Source organism: Bos grunniens, chromosome 2, assembly GCF_055505025.1.
Source record: "Bos grunniens cultivar Pamir isolate PY7600 chromosome 2, Bosgru_T2T1.0, whole genome shotgun sequence".
Lineage (NCBI taxonomy): Eukaryota > Metazoa > Chordata > Mammalia > Artiodactyla > Bovidae > Bos > Bos grunniens.
This window is the reverse complement of record NC_141166.1, coordinates 108,448,435-108,466,899: the sequence shown is the minus strand read 5'-3', so window position 1 is coordinate 108,466,899 and position 18,465 is coordinate 108,448,435. Positions and strand designations below refer to the sequence as shown.

The window sequence follows — 18,465 nt, the reverse complement described above, 5'->3', positions numbered from 1 at the left end:
GACAAAACCTATTTCAAATTTGTGACATCTAACTAAAGACACTGGCACACATGGGGAGAAAACCTCCAAAGCTAATCAGCTCAAAGACTCCTAGAGGAAATTTAAAAATGCAGACTAGGATGGAGGCAAACTTGAGATAAATTATTTACAATTATTGTAGTCCATAGGAATTCAGAAATACCAATTCCACTTCTCAGTTAGTGTTCTCTTTGCAGTTCATTTATTCTGACCACACCCTACTGCAAGAAAAATTCAGCCTCACTGGAGTGGAGAGAAAATTGACATTGATTTTCTCCCATTAAATAAAATATTACTTAGGCATACTTATAAATGGTTATATCACCAAGGCTTGCAAATAGAGAAGATAATTTTTTTTTCTTAACCTCATTTGCTACACTGAACCTGATAGAAGGAAAGTAAAAATTTCTCATGTAAATCAAATGACTAGATATGCTGACATTTTGTTGCACAAAGTCATCCTACAAGGTTACACATAAAACTACTACATTGCAAATGGCAGAAGGAAGGGGTTTTACACCCCACTGTGCCAAGTTTTACTTTTTTTCTCTGCACTGATTAAAATAAAGGAGCCATCACTGTCAATAGGCAGACTCTGCTACCTTGCTTTTATCAAATGCAAAGAGGTGTAAATACAAATGTAAAGTACAAGTAAAGATCACGACTCACTGTCTGACAGCAAAACTATTAAACATAATCAAAGACTCAGATGAACTCACATTGCCTTTCAACACATTGCTAAAGAATCCTTTTCACTGTAAAATTAGCATAAAATGTCACAGTTCTGACACTGCTGTTGAAGAAACTTGGTTTAAGGCATTTAAAACAACTTTAAGACTTCAAATGAAGAGGAGTTACTCACCAGAGAATAAGTCACATGGCATTTGGCCTGGACACAAGGCTCCTCAAATTGTAATCAGTAACTGATTAAAAGTTGATCTCTCAGGGCGTTAAAATCCAAAATTTTAGGGCACTTGTTGATTAAAATATATAGTTTGTTGAATGAATGCAGGCTCATACATACTAACAACAAAATCAATGTTTGTTGCTGCTTATGAAATACAAAGACAATGATTTATTCTCAGGAAGTCAGTTGGACCATGAGGTAAGGTACATGGGTTCTATATTGAGAAGTGAAAATCCTGCCCATGGTGTAGGATTCCATCATCAGAAGTGAAAGGAACAGATGGGAAGGAGGATGGGACCTGCAGGTACAAGAGAACAGATATGAAATCCCAAAGTTTCCTGAGTGTCAAGAGCTTTCCTATTTTCTGCTAATCAGTCCTTTAAAGGCATGTGTCTTCAAGGTCAGTGTTACAGTATATTAAGCTATGAAAAGGCTGTGATCCAAAGGATTTTTATGATTAATAATATGAGTTCTGTGAAAAGCTTCATCTTGACTATTTACATGTTGAAGCTAGACTTCTAAAACCAGCTCTTGGCCAGCCTCACAAAAATACATGCAACTTAGTTCTGTCTGGCTTGGGGGTGTTTTATACATGCCCTCTGGACTCTACATTCTTTTTTTTTTTTTAAATGTTTCATCAGAGAAGATTTATTTTTGCCTCTGAGAGTACAGCTGGGTGTTTTAACATGTCAGGATAACCTTATTTTAATCAGAGATGAAGTTGATTTGAAGCTTGGTTTTACTTTATGAAGAACTTATCTCTCTAGGTTCTCTTTTTAAAAAAAAAAAAACAAAACATTTTTAATTGAAGGATAGTGGCTTTACCCCTCTGGACTCTAGGTTCTGAAGCATCAGCTATGTTCACTCGCCTCTCCATGTATACTTAGCATAGAACCTGGAACACAGCTGTTGCTTAATAAATGCTTGAGGCACACTGAAGACAGCAAGAGCGATTCTCATCACTTATTATTAAGTAGTGTGAGATCACAAGGATAGAGATGCTGATCTGTCCAAGGAAGACTGGCTTTGGCTGGCAATATTCACTCAGCCCCAGCCCAGCAAGTTTGACCTCAGGCTTTTCTCCCATGCACTTCAAAAAAGCAAGCCACAAAACGCTGTCACTTACTGTGGGATCCAGTGTGACTAACTGATAGAATTCTGGCCTCATATCCTGATTTCTGTATTTTCCTCCGGCTCCTTCAAATTTGTGGTCCATTAAGTTTCTCCTTCCGAAATTCCGGGCCATAGTTGTCCAACTTCCCCACAGTCGTCCACTTTTCACCTTCCCTTAGCTGTGGTGCTTTCTGCGACCTCAGCTTAAGAAGACCCTGTTCTAACCTCTAACACTTGGGCGTCTCCCAAACCCTAATCATACTCTACTATACCAAGGAGGAATTCTGATCTCAGAAAAAGCCTCAGGGAAATACTTTAATTTTTGTTTCCTTCCCTAAAATCCTTACGGATCTTTGAGAATTTCTAGCAAAGGTGGGAGTGGGCGCTCTTTTCCTCTATGATAAATTCCCAGGATTTCAACCCTCATCTCAGTGGATAACTGAAGGCTTGCCTTGGGTGATCTGCATGCAAGTACTTCTCACCCCCCAACTGCCAATCTTTAGAGCAAAGGCTGAACAGGTTATTTATAACTTAAAGGGGTACTGAGTATTATTTAACACCCTCTGTATACCATATTGTGCTTCCTCTGCTCTTCCTAAAGAAATCATATCATGGGACTATATTTATTGCTTAATTTTCTTTTTTGTAACACTTTGATAGCTACTTGGGAGCAGCTTTTTTGTTTTCCTTATTCATTGTATTCCCCAGAATATTAACAATAAAACGTGTATACAAAAGGACACCAGGAATGCTTAGTAAATGTAGGAAGAGAAAAAGTACGCATTTGCAGCTATATCAAATCTAGTTTGGTAAAACAAATATTAAACTATTAGACTGAAATGAGACTTCTGACCAGTTTTTGTGTCTAGTTTTAATAGTCATTATCAGAATTACGTATGTATTCTAAAATCCTGTAAATGCAAAATAAATAACCTCTTTCTACCCCTCCCCCCACTTCTTCATCCTTTGATCATCTACAATTTCTTTTCTATTGATGCTTCCCAGTCTCCATGACTCTTGCCTCTTGTGATCCCAAATGAAATTACACAAGAAACTATGTCCCTTGCTCTAAGTTTCTAAGATGTTTGTGTGGATGTTTTTATTTCATTCATTTAAAAAATATTCACACTTAGGAGTAAGAATGGGTAAAAATGGAAGTCAGAGGAGCCTCTCTTCAACCTCTTCAGCCTCTGGTTGTTCTTTCTCTCTGCTTGCAGTGGTCTACTGTTCTTAAGATGTTTGGTGACCTCATCTAGTTCTGACTCTCTCTCAGACTCTAGTTCTCCTTACAAAATCTGCTCTCAGCCTAGTTTTGTTGGAAATATCCCAATCTATGAATTAGTCATATGATGTTAATGGATCACAGCAGCTTATGGCATTTTCTGGCTCAGAGGGATTTGCATCTTGATAAGGGGCAGTGCCCTAACCCTGAGGATCAAATTGCTAATGGCAGAATTGAAGTCTTTGGGAACGGCATCAAGGGTCAGAAAGCCTTCCAACCCTTTCAGATTGGCTGCCGGCTCTAAAAGTGCAGAGAACTTCTACTCCCACAGCGCCATCTCCCTTTATTACCATAAATAATGAAGAAGTTATTTTCTATATAAGTCCAAATGCTGACACTGACCCTGCTGAACTCATTATAAAGGGGAAAAATGTCCACATAGTGACTCCAAATAATTTTGGATTTGGTGGAGGGGAAATGAGAAGCAAGGAAAGCAGGAAGGAAGAGGGAAAGACCGGAAAGGAGGACTGTCAACACAGGGAATGAAAGAAAAATCTCTTTAATTTGTATGCTGTTATATTATCAGATATGCAGTAGGCATGCATTTTAATGCCACTTCTGAAATCAATTGTGTGTGCTAATTTTTTCATACAATAAAAAAGGAGATTGATTTACGATCTGTGGGAAAGAAGACTTAAAAGACATAACAAATTTAGGGGCCACTAAATGTAATGTGTAAAAACTGAACAACAAATTTCATAATTGAAGCTCAGTATCTTAAATTAGTATGTAACAAGGAATACTAATTTTGGTACACCGAGGCCTCAGTGCTATCTACAAGTTATTATTAATCGAAGTGTATGACCAAGATGTTACTGCTAAGAATAGTGGGAAAGCAGTTCTATAGTCACATATTTTTGAAGAAAATCAATAGGAAATGGATTTGTTCAACTGCAGGAGAATTCAGCTGCATTCATTGAACTCATGACTCTTTTTGATCTTTTTGAAAAACAATAAATCACACACTCACAGAATACAGTGCTGGCCTTGCGTTAGGTCACGCATATCCTCTTAGAGACATGGTCAAAAGGCTTGAGAGGGCTTGGAAGATGATCCCATACCAAATAAATCAATACAGTGAGTTTGCAAATGCATGTTACTGCACTGACTCTTAAGTTTCTTAGTGAAACTTTGAAACTTAATAAGGTCTCATTTTATTTGTCTTTTAAAAAGAAAAATTAATGCAACAATTGGAAAGATGAGTTAAAATTTCTTTTAAAGTGAAAATTTCAGTTAATTGTATATCATGAATTTTATAGATAGTCTAAATCAAACAGAACAATAAAGATAATGTTCATTAATATGAACTACTTAGGAAAGGAATTAATCTGTCCCTTCTATCTTTGAAATGACTGCCACTTACTAAATCATCTTTTACTCTACTTCTCTATCTCTTCAAACAACTGATAAGATTTAGCAGATAAGATACAGATTAAGACTGTGATTAGATACAGTTAGGAAGACATAGGAAGATGTAAGTTATTAGAGAAAAAAAGACATAGAGGGTAATATGAGAACATATATACGCACAATTATTGTCCACTGTGAAAGACTAGAATAATAGAGGGGAAAAATATTTAAATCACTAATTAATAAACAGAAAACTCAAGAAAATAGTTGGGAATCCAGAACAGGAATTTCTCACACCCTACAGCCCAACAGTAAAAAGGAAAACCCTCTCTTCTTGCTGGGCAGGAGGTCAGCTAATGAGAGCGTCACAACTCAGCCAATGAAAAGCCACACTATACTTCAAACTTTCAACTCCTCCAATGGACTCTTTGTTTACCACGGTCCTCCCAACTTCCTCTCCCCTCCTCTAAAAAAGTTCTCCTCTCCTTGCTGTGCGGGGACTCACACGTGGCTAGTCAAGGTTGCATACTTCAAACTGCAATATTCTGCTGATCCCAAATAAACCCATTTCTGCATTTCTGCAGGAGAAATAACTGGCAGTCTTTCTGTTTTAGGTCAACACAGTGCAATCTGTACCCATTAGGTAGGAAATAGCCAAGCCCTAATGCTGAAGTCAACTGTCTTTCATACTACAATGGATAAAGACTACTATTAAAGCTATTTTGGAGCAACCATTCATCGGACAGTGAGGTCCAGAGCACCGATCCAGTGAGCTCTTGATAGGAACTAGATCACAGCAAGAATGGGAGATGCACAGAACAGGACTGATGGATTAAATTACCTTAGTAGAAACTTCCAGAGTCCTTTCTGAGTCTGTTCTCTTTGCCTCACCTGGCTGAGAGATATCAATTTCTCAGTAAGGACAATTGGAAGTATATATCAGCTCTCCACTCTTTAGCATTAATATTTTGTGGGCATATAATTTTCCTTACCACATTATGGTACTCATATAGCTTCAATAAGTTCCTGAGTTGCCTTCACACAATACTGAAATACTCCCTGTTGCCAACCTTGTTATAGTTTGATACCTCTTCTCCATTATTGCAATCAAGATTTTTGGTTGCCATATAATCAAAGAACAGATTTCTTTAGAAGTCTTATTTCTGAAAGAGTGAACTTCAGGCTACAAAGATGATTTAGTGTGATTTAAGAGGTAGTCATTTAACAATGATGCCCCAGGTCTGGAGGCCTAAGGCAGTGGGTATGGTCCATCCTGACAGGGAGAAATATTCTATCACTGTATCAGCATTATTTAAAATTGACCGTGTGTGGTCATAATTAAAAAAAAACACTTTTAGTCAATTTTATAGTTTTTAAAATTGTCTTTAAACTCTGAACCCCCTTATTGCCTGCATCTATGATGGACATTCTCAGTATATCACCACCGACCTGGGTATTCACTTTCTGTTTCTCTTACCAGATTGCAACTTCTTTGAGGGCACGAAAGAGATGTAAATTACCTTTGGATAATAGAGCCTAAAATTTAATGGATTCTTAGTATCGGTTTGTTGAAGAAAGGAATTTCACTTATTATGATCCGTTTGGTGACACACAACCAAACATCCAGTTTACACTGATATTAACAACACTGCAGATACACTGAATCACAAGAGAAATTTGGTTCACTGACCCAACAATGTTCTCAAATACCCACTCTTTTTTTCCTCTCCACTCTGCTTTCTGGGGTGTCACATCACCCACACAGACAAAAACTGGCTTCCAGTAACTCTAAAGACGACAAAAGTCTTCCTCCATGACTGGAGAAACCCAGGAGTAATTCTAGAAACATCTTCATAAAGGCAAGGAGGCTTGATTTCCAAATCTTGCTCTCCATTCTCATTGTTCTGGCCTGGGTCACGTGCTTACCCCTGAATCAATGGCTCCTAGAGCCAGGGAAGAAGCGAGCTCCTCCCAGAAACTGGAAGGAAGGCTGGAGTGTGTACCAGGGGAAGTGGGCATGGAGGTTGAGAAGGCCTGACAGTGCCTACCCAAGGGATAAAGTATAATAGGTTGTATATTGGGGGATGAATGCAGGCTTTCACTTGGAACAGAGCTTATGATATTGGGCAAAATCTAAAAATAATCAGCTGCATATGAACCATTTCTAAACAAATTTTTATTATTTACATATTTGATTATTTGTATTGCTAGTATTTTATTTTCAGAATATTTGCATGAAACTGATCTTATCTACTCCTTGTTATCATTCAGAGGGCTAGCCAGGTAAGATATTTCTACTCCGTACCCTTCTTATTCTAATTTATCATATGGGCTATTCTTGTAAAGTATTTGCAAAGTATTGAAAAAATAAGAAAGCTATTTATTAGCATGCTATAGTAATATTGTTTTACCTGCCACATTTGACTTTGACTAAAAGGAAGTCCACCAGAGTTTTATTGACGATTATTTTGCATCCAAGTGACAAAAGTAATTTTCATATATTGAGGTATGGGCAAGACATTCTGGCTCATATATGAGTTATCTTGAATTTTATGCTGACTAAAACAGCCTATTTGTGGACTTTCAAACATACACTGTACATCTGCCTTAATTATTAAAGAAAAGGACGCACTGACCAGAAGTAAAGAAAATCCATATTAAAAATAAAGAGTAAATGCCTCCCTCCCTGGAACAGCCATGCGGGTTCTCCTCCAGTGATAAGACTCCCTTCCCAGGTGCCAAGACCACACTGACTCACTGGTAAGTGTTGGTCTGTTTTTGCTGAAACCTTGAAGAAATATATCCATGACTTGTTTAATGTTCTTTGTTCTGACAAGATATAAAACCATGTTGAAAACCATGCTTCCCTGGAGCAGTTTCTTAGAGTAACCTGGGAAGCTATCTTCCAGACTATAATCCTCAGTTTGGCTCAAATAAAACTCTTCTCTACTTTTACTATCGATAGTTTAATATTTTTGTTGACAGAAGTTAAGAATGCCAAAGAAGCCAAAGACATCTCACTACAAGGTGTTTTCACTGGTGTTCAAGAGCAGTATGTACTAACATTTCTGGAAAAAAATTAGGTCAAAGAACTCAGGAAATTCTACATTTATACATTAAAATACATGTTCCACTGTCAAGCATGAAGTTAGGAAGACTGTACCTGACATCCATCTTTACTGTTGGCAAAAAGTGGATCCCTCAGAGAAGCTATTAAATGTGTTCCATTTACCCAATCTGACTAGCCCAAAATACATTGATTTACAAGGTTTCCCAATGGAATCACTTTTAATACAATGTGGACTATAATAAAAAGGCTGTTTCACTGTTCATTCATTCCTTCAGTTCACAAATATTTATTGAACTCTTACTAAAGGGTTAATCTTTGGAATGACAAGGAGCTTATAGTCTAGTTATATGGAGGCTGATAATAAACACAAATATATAATGTGAAGTGGAGAAAAGCACTTAACATATTCTATATATGAAGAAAATAAGGTAGGTTAGAACCAGAAGGGAGAAAATGCTAAATACCTGGAAAGGATGTAGTTGAAGGGAACACAAATCATGTCCCTACATTTTTCTTAACATGGGAAATAAAGCCATTTGGACCACAATCCTTTCAGCAGTAGCTTTCAGGAAGAATTCTTAGCTTTGGCACTATGGACAAATGTTTTCTAATTCCTATCTCTGCCATCTGACCCCATGCTTTCTTTATTTGGATTAAGGAAGCTACTACCTCTTATGGATGACTCTTTGATTTTTTATCTTAGGGAATTATTTAAATTTTCATCACTATATCAAGCTGTCCTGTAAGTTACATCACAACTATATGTGAATCATAAATTTAGAAATTACAGTTGTTTAGTAAAGTCGGGAACAACTTAATTTAAAAATCTCCCCATTTGCTAGGATGCAATTTAGAATCAGAGCTATTTTATCCTTCATTGCACACCCCTAATTGTTATAGCTTAGGCAGCTGAAAGAAAAAAAAAATCAATCCAACCTTGAGTAAGAGGGCAGGAGGAATAAAATCTGGACTGGAATTAACCATCAAGAAACTTAAAAATATAGAATAGGTTGAGCTTAGGGAGACACACTATTTCACATCTAAGCATAAAGGAAGGGCTACTTATAATACTGTCTTAATAGTTATACATTTCAATCCAAGAGCTATCACGGGAAACCTGGAAAGACAGTGAATGTCAGAAAATGGAAGATGTCAAGGATACACAGAGTTCAAAGGCAACTGTCTCTTCGTTTCAAATATGGATAAGAGTAGGTCCCACAATGGAAAATACACAGACAACAAGGCAATCAGAAGGGAGAGTTTGACTTTTCTCTGAAACTTCTAGCTATTCTGAAAAGCTAAGAAATCTTGAGGTGTTATATGAAATCTCTCTTTTCAGAGGTCTGAATTATAACCCTGTTTGTCTAGACAGGGATTCTTAAGTATTTTTTGGTGTATCCATATTACGCGTGTTTCACATAGAAGATATTAGGGGTATTTGAGGCTGAAAGAAAAAAAAAAAAAAGTGCATCACTGTAGTACCTTCTTTTCTAGGAAAATATCACTTGAGAAAAGCCAAACATGAAATTGACCCTAGCTTCAGGGATTTGCAGAGTAGGTCCAGTCATTCTCTTTGTGTCCATCATGATGTCTGAGTTTACTGCATTTTAAAAATGAATTTGATCTTACCACCTAATTTGAATTTTTCACTCATTAACCCATACCCATATATATTTAACCAAGGAATCACGCAATATTTGTCTTTTTGTGATTGGTTTATTTCTCTTAGCCTAATGTCCTCAAGGTTCATTCATGCTGTAGCATATGTTAAGATTCCATTCTTTTTTAATGCTGAATAATATACCATTATATATTCACCATGTTTTGTTTATCCATTCATCTGTTGATGGATATGAAGGTTGCTTTCACCCCTTGACTATTGTGAATAATTTCACAGATTTTCTTACCACCTGGTATATGTCATTTTAGAACTCAAGTGCAAGAGCTGAAAGCTGATGCTACTGTCATTACAAATTCTTCTCTGTAGTTTTCCCTTTCTACTGAAGGCTTCTTGAGGTGAGCACAGGAAACATGGGATCCCACACTCAGGAATCTTAGCTCAATGATTTAGGGGTTTGTAATCATGAAGCCTTTATGTGTTAATTCACGGCCTCTCTAGTCTAAGAAAGACAACTCATTTAATCAATCACCCTATGTTTAAATTGCCTTTCCAAAATTCCTGATGAGTATTTTTCTGACCCATACTGGTAACTGCAATGATGGATGAAGTCTGAAGCACAACTGCCATCTTTCGACTGCCCTAGCAGAGAATTCTTTTTCGAGCTAAACTGACATGCAACTTGGATTGGCTCTACTCTGCTATGTAATGAGTGTTTGTGTCTCCCCTCAATCCCAAATTCATACGCTGAAACTCTAATGAGATGGCATTCAGAGATGGGGCTTTTGGGAGGTGATTAGGTCTTGAGGGGTGGAATTCTCATGGTGGGAAAAGAGAGCTGGCCCTCTCTGCTCTCTGCCATGTGAAGATACAGGGAGAAGATGACCAACAGTAAACCAAGAAGAGTGTCTTCCCCAGACATCAGATCTGCTGGCATCTTGATCTTGGACTTCCCAGCCTCCAATACCATGAGAGGTAAATTCTTGTTCTTTAAGCCCCTAGTCTATGGTGCTATGTTGTAACTGCCTGAATGAACACATACGCTTTGGATTCATGAAGAACGTATCATAGACTCACCGAATGTCAAACAACCTGGAAACAGTCTCTTCCAGGCACCTCTGAATTATAGGCTCATTTCACTTCCTTGAGGGAAACTCTTCAAATCTCTGAAGATTGGACAATATTATGTCTTCCCTTCTTCTGGCTAAACACTGCTGGCTCCTAAGATCCCTTTTCAACTGAAGGGGTTGTGGACCCTCTGCCCTTCAAGTTGTTCTTTTCTAAGCCTACTCCAAGTGACCTGTATTTCATTTAAACTCTAAGACCCAGAAATGGAACTTATATAGCTCTTTATGCTAACAATCATCTATTGATCTACACCTTTTGAATATGATCATTTGTCCAGCTATGAATTCAATGACTACTGATGAAGAGCTCAGGCTCTATGGTCAAGAAGATCTAGATTTAAAGCCAAGCTCTTTTCAGTTATGTGATACAGGGAAATTAATCTCATTAAGCCATTGCTTCCTCATCCATTTAACAGAGATTACCTAGTATGTATCTCACATAGAATGCAAGCTAAAGTACTTAGGACAATGCCTGGCACACAGTAAATTCTGAATTAATCTAAGTTTCTGTAAGCCCATACTTTCCCATCTATTCAAATTGCCATTATAAGAGGCAAGGAGATCTAAATAAAGGGGAAAATAATGATTGGAATAATAGATCTTTTCATTTGCATTACTTATAATGATACTTTTATCAAAGCAAAGAGTTGCTTATCATTAGTTGCTTCAGCCCTGTAAAAAAGATTTGTTAGAATGAGTTACTAGGTTTTGTTCAGTTTGGAATCCTAAAATCTGAAATTTATTCTAGCTGAATTCATGCACTCTTTGAATTTATTAATCCAGTTCAACAGCAATCTGGTAATTCTTTTTGAGCAGTACAGTTTAACTGAGTTTTAGACTGCTCTCTCCTCATACCATCAATACTACCTTGAACCTCCAATGCCTTTTGAAGGAGGAGTCCTACATGTATTGCAGTGACAACAAGGGTTGACAAATATTTTACAGACATGCTGAATTATCTTTTGAGATAATCCTTTTAGCACTTGGCTACACTGTCGTGCTAGTCACATTTTGAATGATACAGAATTTTATTTGTCTTAAACATGGCACTAAAATATATTTTGGGGGTTGAATTTTCATATCATGTGTCTCAAAAGACATGGTTGGATATGAAAAGCACGTGGATGATATGAAGGCAGTCAGTCGGCTATGGGTCAAGTTCTGGAGCTTTTACCCATGGATTCTGTGACTTGGACAAAGTATTCTCCTTATGCTACTCTTTGGTCTCTCATAACTAAATGGAAGTACTGATACTAGCTACTTCAGAGAGTTGCTGTAAATGAAAGAATTATATGAAATACTTAGGGCTTCTCTGGTCGTCCAGTGGGCAAGACTTCTCCTTGCAAATTAGGGAATGCTGGTTTGATCCCTGGTGAGGGAACTAAGATCCCACATGCCACAAAGCGACTAAACTCCTGTGCTGCAACCACTGAGCCTGAGCCACAACTAATGGGCCCACACTCTGGAAACTGAGAGCTACTGAGCCCATGTGCCCCGACCACTGAAGCCCGCACACCCCGGAGCCTGTGCTTGCAACAGGAGAAGCCACTGCAGTGAGAGGCCCTGGAACTGCAACTAGAGGGTAGCCCCTACTTGCCACAACTAGAGAAAGCCTGCACACAGCAGCGAAGACCCAGCACAGCCAAAAAATAACCGTCTTATTCCTACATTTTCTTTTTCAAAAGGCATAGCTTGTAAATACTTCATAGGATAATTGTAAGATGAAATGGGATAATACAACCAAAGCACTTGGGACAGAGTAGAAGCTCAGTGAATGGTCATTACTTTTTCCCCCTCCTGTCCTCAACTCTTTTTTCATCCTTCACTAATACGTACCTTTATCTATCCATACCTGTAGGAATATATGTAGGAGAGATGTATTTATTTTTGCACAACTAGCTTTGAGCCAGTGAAAATGCTTCTGCAATATTATGCTGTGCTGCATGCTCAGTCGCTACAGTTACGTCTGACTCTTTTTGAGACCCAGTGGACCACAGCCCTCCAGTCGTCTGTCCATAGGACTCTCCAGGCAAGAATAGTGGAATGAGCTGCCATGCCCTCCTCCAGGAAATACTATGCTACATATTATGGAATATAAGCAGTCCCTGCTAAGCTAGCAAGGGTAGAGACAGATCGAAACTCACACGCTCATTACTCTTGCTCTGTGGTTGGCCCTTTGATATGTTCAGCTGCTACTGGGCCAGAGGTCTCTAGACAGTCTATTGGAATTTCATTTGCTAAATGCTGGAGATAGCAGAGACCAAGGAAATATAATAAAAAAGGCATGGCTCCTAGAATTTATTGGCAAATCCAAAGAAACAAAAAAGCAAAATTTGATATAACCAGGGGCTCTTCATACTCCTGTTTTCCACCTTTGCCACATGCTGTCTAGCTAACCTAAGCTATTTTTCAGTGTAGTTTTGGAAATCAGAGGGGGGATTTAATGCCTTGCTTGAGCATGCTTTTGTTTGGCTCAGACTGATTTATATTTAAGACTGTATTCCTTTCTTCAAAGAACTTTGTTAGAATGAGTGTTTAAAAATATAAAACCTTGTGCAAACTCAGTCACTTGAAAAGAGAGCGAGAAGATGATGGCAGCATAAGCAGAAATGGAAGAGAAATAAAACACTTCACATATTAAAAATAGAAGAGGCGGAAGTGGCCGCTGTTAATGAGGTATTTGAAAAAAATCAAGCAAAGAAAGACGGATGGAAAAACACACACACACACACACAAAATGGGAAGAATCAAAGATGCAGACACAACACAATAAAAAGAAGTCAACTCACTTTGAGTATATTGTCTGTTTTCTTCTTTTCTATTATCTGCTTGATTTAATAGCAAAGAGGTCCAGCAGTGAAACTGGAGGAACTGGCTTGTTAAAGAAGGAGATTTTAAAAGAGAGCCTTTCATAATTCATATTCCATTCTCTAAGATCCATATTTGAATGCTTCTAAAGAGGAATCACTGTGGTTGTTAGGGCAGCCTGTGTTACTTTCCATGACCTCAGGAATAAATGGATTGTGCCTTCCAGACCAAGGACTCACATGGTTCATGGAACTCTCACTCAAATAATTAGTTTTTTGCTGATGTCTGAGTAATCTCTGAAGTTTTCCCAAACGTACAGGCCATGATGACAGCAACTGAAAAGTTGCTTTGCCTCAGAGCAATAATGGCCTGGAAACTGGGTTAACTTGATGTTACAGTCACAGCCACAAGCAAATAAACTTGTAAACTGGTAGAAAATGAGATCAAAGACTACTGTTCCTTTTTTTTCCTTTCATCCCTGTTTGGGTAAATAATGACTGGGCCAACATATGTTTGCTTTTTTTACTGACTGGGTTCCAAAAAATATTTACAGGGGAGTTTATTCTGTAGAACAGTCCCTGGATTCATGTTTCTGAATATCTGTAGTCAACAATAATTCTTGTAGACCCACGAATATGACTCTTGGATGTCAACAAACCAAAGTGTGAAATGTCCTGTCTGTGCACAAGAAGAAGTGATGTTGCTTAAGAACTGGCACAGCCTGGGCTCTTTTTTGATTCCCTCTATGACCTTGAACTTGCACTGCCTGCCTTTTACTTTCCTGGACTGGCGAGCTGGGTAATACGACTTACTTTAAACCAGGAAATGGCAATATGCCAGGTGCCCTTAGGTGAATTTAGTCCAATAACATCACCATGTCAGTGGCCTTTGCCCAGCACACGGGGAGAAGAGGGGAGGACAGAGTCTCCTGGATCCTTTCAATCACCACAGAAGCTCCCCTCACACCCATCAGAGAGATGATGTAGCACACCATTAGCTGCGTTTGTGGGAACCTGAGCCAAAGATTAATGGGTTCTAAAGATTGTTGAGCTCCAGAGTAGCATGCTGTTCCTTCGTTCTCATATTTGTTCACTAGCAACTAGCTTTGCACTCTTGGCAAATCATTTGAAATCTCTCTGTGCCTCTGCTGTTAGTCTGTACAATGAAGCTAGTATGTCTTACAGGACTGTGGCAACCAAACTGTATTGGATTGAAAGTGTTTTGGAAACTTAGGAACTATTTAAGCAAATGAGACACTAAGAGGTAGGTTACTATGAAGGTTAAGAGCACACTGCAGCCAAAATTCCTGGATGAGAAACAGGCAGCGTGTCATCCATGTAAGTGAATGTGTAAGTGCCCCATTCACAGACTCTGTTAATAAGAAACTCAGGTTTTCTTCCCACTCTTGCCCAACAACTCTCTTAAAGCTGCCCTCATTGGGGTCACAGATAAGCCTCCTCATGGCTAGATTCAGCAGACCTTTTCCAATCATCTGGTATAAAATGGGAACGAATAGTTCCTAATAATAGTAGGTGCATATCTTTATACATTTGTCCAAACCCACAGAATGCACATCAGAAATGAACCCTAATGTAAACCATGGATTTTGGGTGATAACTCTGTATCGCTGTAAGTTCATCAACTGTAACAAATGTACCACTCTGGTGGCAATACTGATAGTGGGAGAGGCTGTGCATGTGCAGGGGCAGGGGATATGTGGGAAATCTCTGCACTTTCTGGTCAGTTTTGCCATGGATCTGACACTGCCTAAAAAATAAAGTCTACTAAAAAAGAAAAGAAAAACAGTATCTATCTCACAGGGTGTTATGAGGATTAAAAATCTATATAAAAAGCATATATTATACCCAGACAGCTTATATTACTCAACCAGCTTGTATCCAACCAGTCCATCCTAAAGGAAATCAGTCTGAATATTCATTGGAAAGAATGATGCTGAAGCTGAAACTCCAATACTTTGGCCACCTGATGCGAAGAACTGACTCATTTGAAAAGACCCTGATGCTGGGAAAGGCTGAAGGGAGGAGGAGAAGGGGATGACAGAGGATGAGATGGTTGAATGGCATCACTGACTCGATGGACATGAGTTTGAATAAGCTCCAGGAGTTGGTAATGGACAGGGAAGCCTGGCGTGCTGTGGTCCATGGGGTCGCCAAGAGTCGGACACAACTGACCGACTGAACTGAATATTATACCCAACATAAACATTCAAAAAAGGTCAGAAGAGTTTTCATGAATCTCTCAAAGAATATTCTTTTCTTCCTCTTTTTGCTTTCATTTAATTATCTTGAATGAACTGATTCATTTGCCTTCCCCCTTTTCTATCTGTTTCTCCCTACTTCATTCAATTATGGGTGTCCCACCAAACTGACCACATTTTAGTTCTACACAAAAACATTAGGGATTTATAAAGGAAGCAGCTGTTTTGCTAAAGTTACAGCCACAGTATTATCAGATTCAGCAGTTTCCACACCGGCAGCTTATTTCCAGGTGAAGCTAAACCCTTGCCAATGGCAGATCTTCCTATGTGTCAGCTTCACTGCTGTGGAAAGGCTCTGCTGCTGCTGCTGCTGCTGCTGCTGCTAAGTCGCTTCAGTCGTGTCCGACTCTGTGCAACCCATAGACAGCAGCCTACCAGGCTTCCTGTCCCTGGGATTCTCCAGGCTTGCCAGGACTTAATTCAAGCCACCTGCTGAAGGTTGAACACCAAGTGTCTGGAGTAAGCGCTATGAATCCAAAGAGAGTCCGTGTCAATTATGTCAGTATTACTCACAACTCTCACTGTTTTATTATTATTATTATTTTAATATTGTGTGACAAAATGAGATTTGACAAAAAGTTTTACCATGACATTTTATAATATCAATAAACCTCATCCACATGAGCAATTTACAATTTTATGCCTCACTGTATTCTACTTTTGGCTACATGGGCTGTGTGGTCTGAATTTACATAAATATTCAGATAATAAAACATCTGTTCCAATTAAAGGCATTTTGCATTTGTCTTATCACAATCGTATCAGGTCTGACATTGAACTTAAAGAGTTTTTGTTCTTGGCCTTATAAGAAGAGCATTATGTAAGCTACAATTCTATGTATAAAAACACTGCCCTTCCTGCTGAGCACAGTGAGACTGAACAAGTGTTTTTACCAAATCCTTGCAGGTCAAAAGGAAAATGAAAGTTTGCTGAGTAAGTTTTAAGGGCTGAGGAAGGGGGAAAACAAAAATCTTAGGGAAAGACAATTGACAGTCAGGGCTAAGGGGCCTGGGAACAAATCCACTTAAGGGTAGAGAAGCAACCAACAATCACCCTTCTGACTCTGAGGCATTAATCAGCCCATGGTTTTCTATAAGCAGAAAAGAAAGAGAGAAGGGCCTCAAGATGGAAGCTTTTGGTTTTAAATCATGTTTTGTAAATGGGGGATGTCTGCAGTGAAACAGACTGATGTTCCTCAGAGAGGGTGTACTCAATTATCCCTGGAAAATAGTCATAGGAATTCCAATGATTTTAAGAAGGAGCATTAGGCAGAGATACAATGTTGCAAAACAAAAGATGATGGAGTTACCAACTCATTCTCAACAACAGCAACGACAGGAAGCTACAAGTGAGTAACCTGACTCCATATGGTGAGAGGATCCTTCAAACAGCAAGAAGGAAGGGAAAGTGCCTGGTTAACCTTGGGTGTGCTGATCTTGGGGGTACTGAGGAGATGGAACTTGTAAACAATGAATGTGCAAAGGAAGTCTGATGCACAGGGCAGGTGTTCAGTATGTAGTTCAGAAATAAAGGAAGCTGTGTGTAGCATCAGTAGAACAATACTAGCTCCCACTTATTGACTCCTAATTAGCCGTCAATTTTTGTTAACTTAATGAGTCATTTGACAGATGAAAAAAAAAAAAAAAACACACCAGCTTTCAGAGAGATTAAATATTCACCCAATTTAATACAGCCAGTTGCCTGTGCAGCTAAAACTCTAACCTAAGCTTGATTATAGAACCAGACATCTTAATCCTTATGGTTTAGTGAAGACTCTGCTCATAGGAGCCATTTTTTCATGGGTTCAAGTTCCCAGCCTACTACTTACTAGCTTGAGTGACTTACACAATCTCTTACGACTCATTTGCTTGTCTACAAAATGAGGATAATCCTGGTTGCTATGGTCTGTTCACATTCTTCTTTCAAATTCATATGCTGAAGCTGTAACCCTTAAATGTAATAGTATTTTTGAAATGTAAGGTTTGGGAGGTGGTTAGGTAATAGGGTCATTAAGGTGAAGCCCCAATGATGGGACTAATGTCCTCATAAGAAGAAGAAGGGACCTCTTTCTGCCATGTGAGAATACAGGGAGAAGGCAGCTTCTCTGCCAGGAAGAGGGTTCGCAACAAGAACTCAATCATTCTGGCACATCTGTGATCTTGGAATTCCTCCAGAATTGTGGGGATAAAATGTTTAAACTATCTCCTTGGTCTGTAGGATTCTGTTAGAGAAGCCTGAGCTAAGACCCTAGTGCTTCCTTTCATGGGTGTGTGTGAGTATTAACTGAAATAGTATTTGGAAAGTTCTGAGCGACTGAACTGAATTGAACTGAACTGAGTGTATGCTAAGTATGGTGTATGGTAACTACTCTGTAAATGTGAACTATTAATATCTTTAAAAGCATCAGCTACTGCTTATGTGTGATTTTCATGTGAACAAGAGCAAAATGACCCATTTTTGACCAAAACTAATATTTGGAACATCTTTCTAGATGCTGAGCTTTATTCTCTTGTTGTTGTTTAGACACTCAGTTGTATCCAACTCTTTGCGACTCTATGGACTGCAGCATGGAAGGCTTCCCTGTCTTTGACTGTCTCTCAGAGCTTGCTCAAATTCATGTCTACTGAGTTGGTGAAGTCATCTAACCACCTTGTCCTCTGTCATCCCCTTCTCCTCCTGCCTTCAATCTTTCTCAGCATCAGAGTCTTTTCTAATGAGTCTGCTCTTAATATCAGGTGGCCCAAGTACTGGAGCTTCAGCTTCAGCATCAGTCTTTCTAATGAATATCCAGGACTGATTTCCTTTAGATTGGACTGGTTGGATCTCCTTGCTGTCCAAGGGACTCTCAAGAGTCTTCTCCAACAACACAGTTCAAAAGCATCAATTCTTCGGTG

The 18,465-nt window shown here is 38.7% G+C and overlaps 1 protein-coding gene across 22 annotated transcripts in view; it reads right to left on the bottom strand.

The window, feature by feature from the left end:
• B3GALT1 (beta-1,3-galactosyltransferase 1) overlaps positions 1-18,465 on the bottom strand; it is a 629,012-nt gene that overhangs the window by 117,621 nt on the left and 492,926 nt on the right. For 2 of the 22 annotated variants that reach the window (XM_086356305.1, XM_086356315.1), the window contains exon 1: positions 881-18,263. The exons of the other annotated variants lie outside the window; for them this stretch is intronic. The gene's annotated coding sequence lies outside the window, so the exon portion shown is untranslated. Of the gene's footprint in view, positions 1-880; positions 18,264-18,465 lie in introns of those variants that run through there. 22 annotated transcript variants of the gene reach the window in all.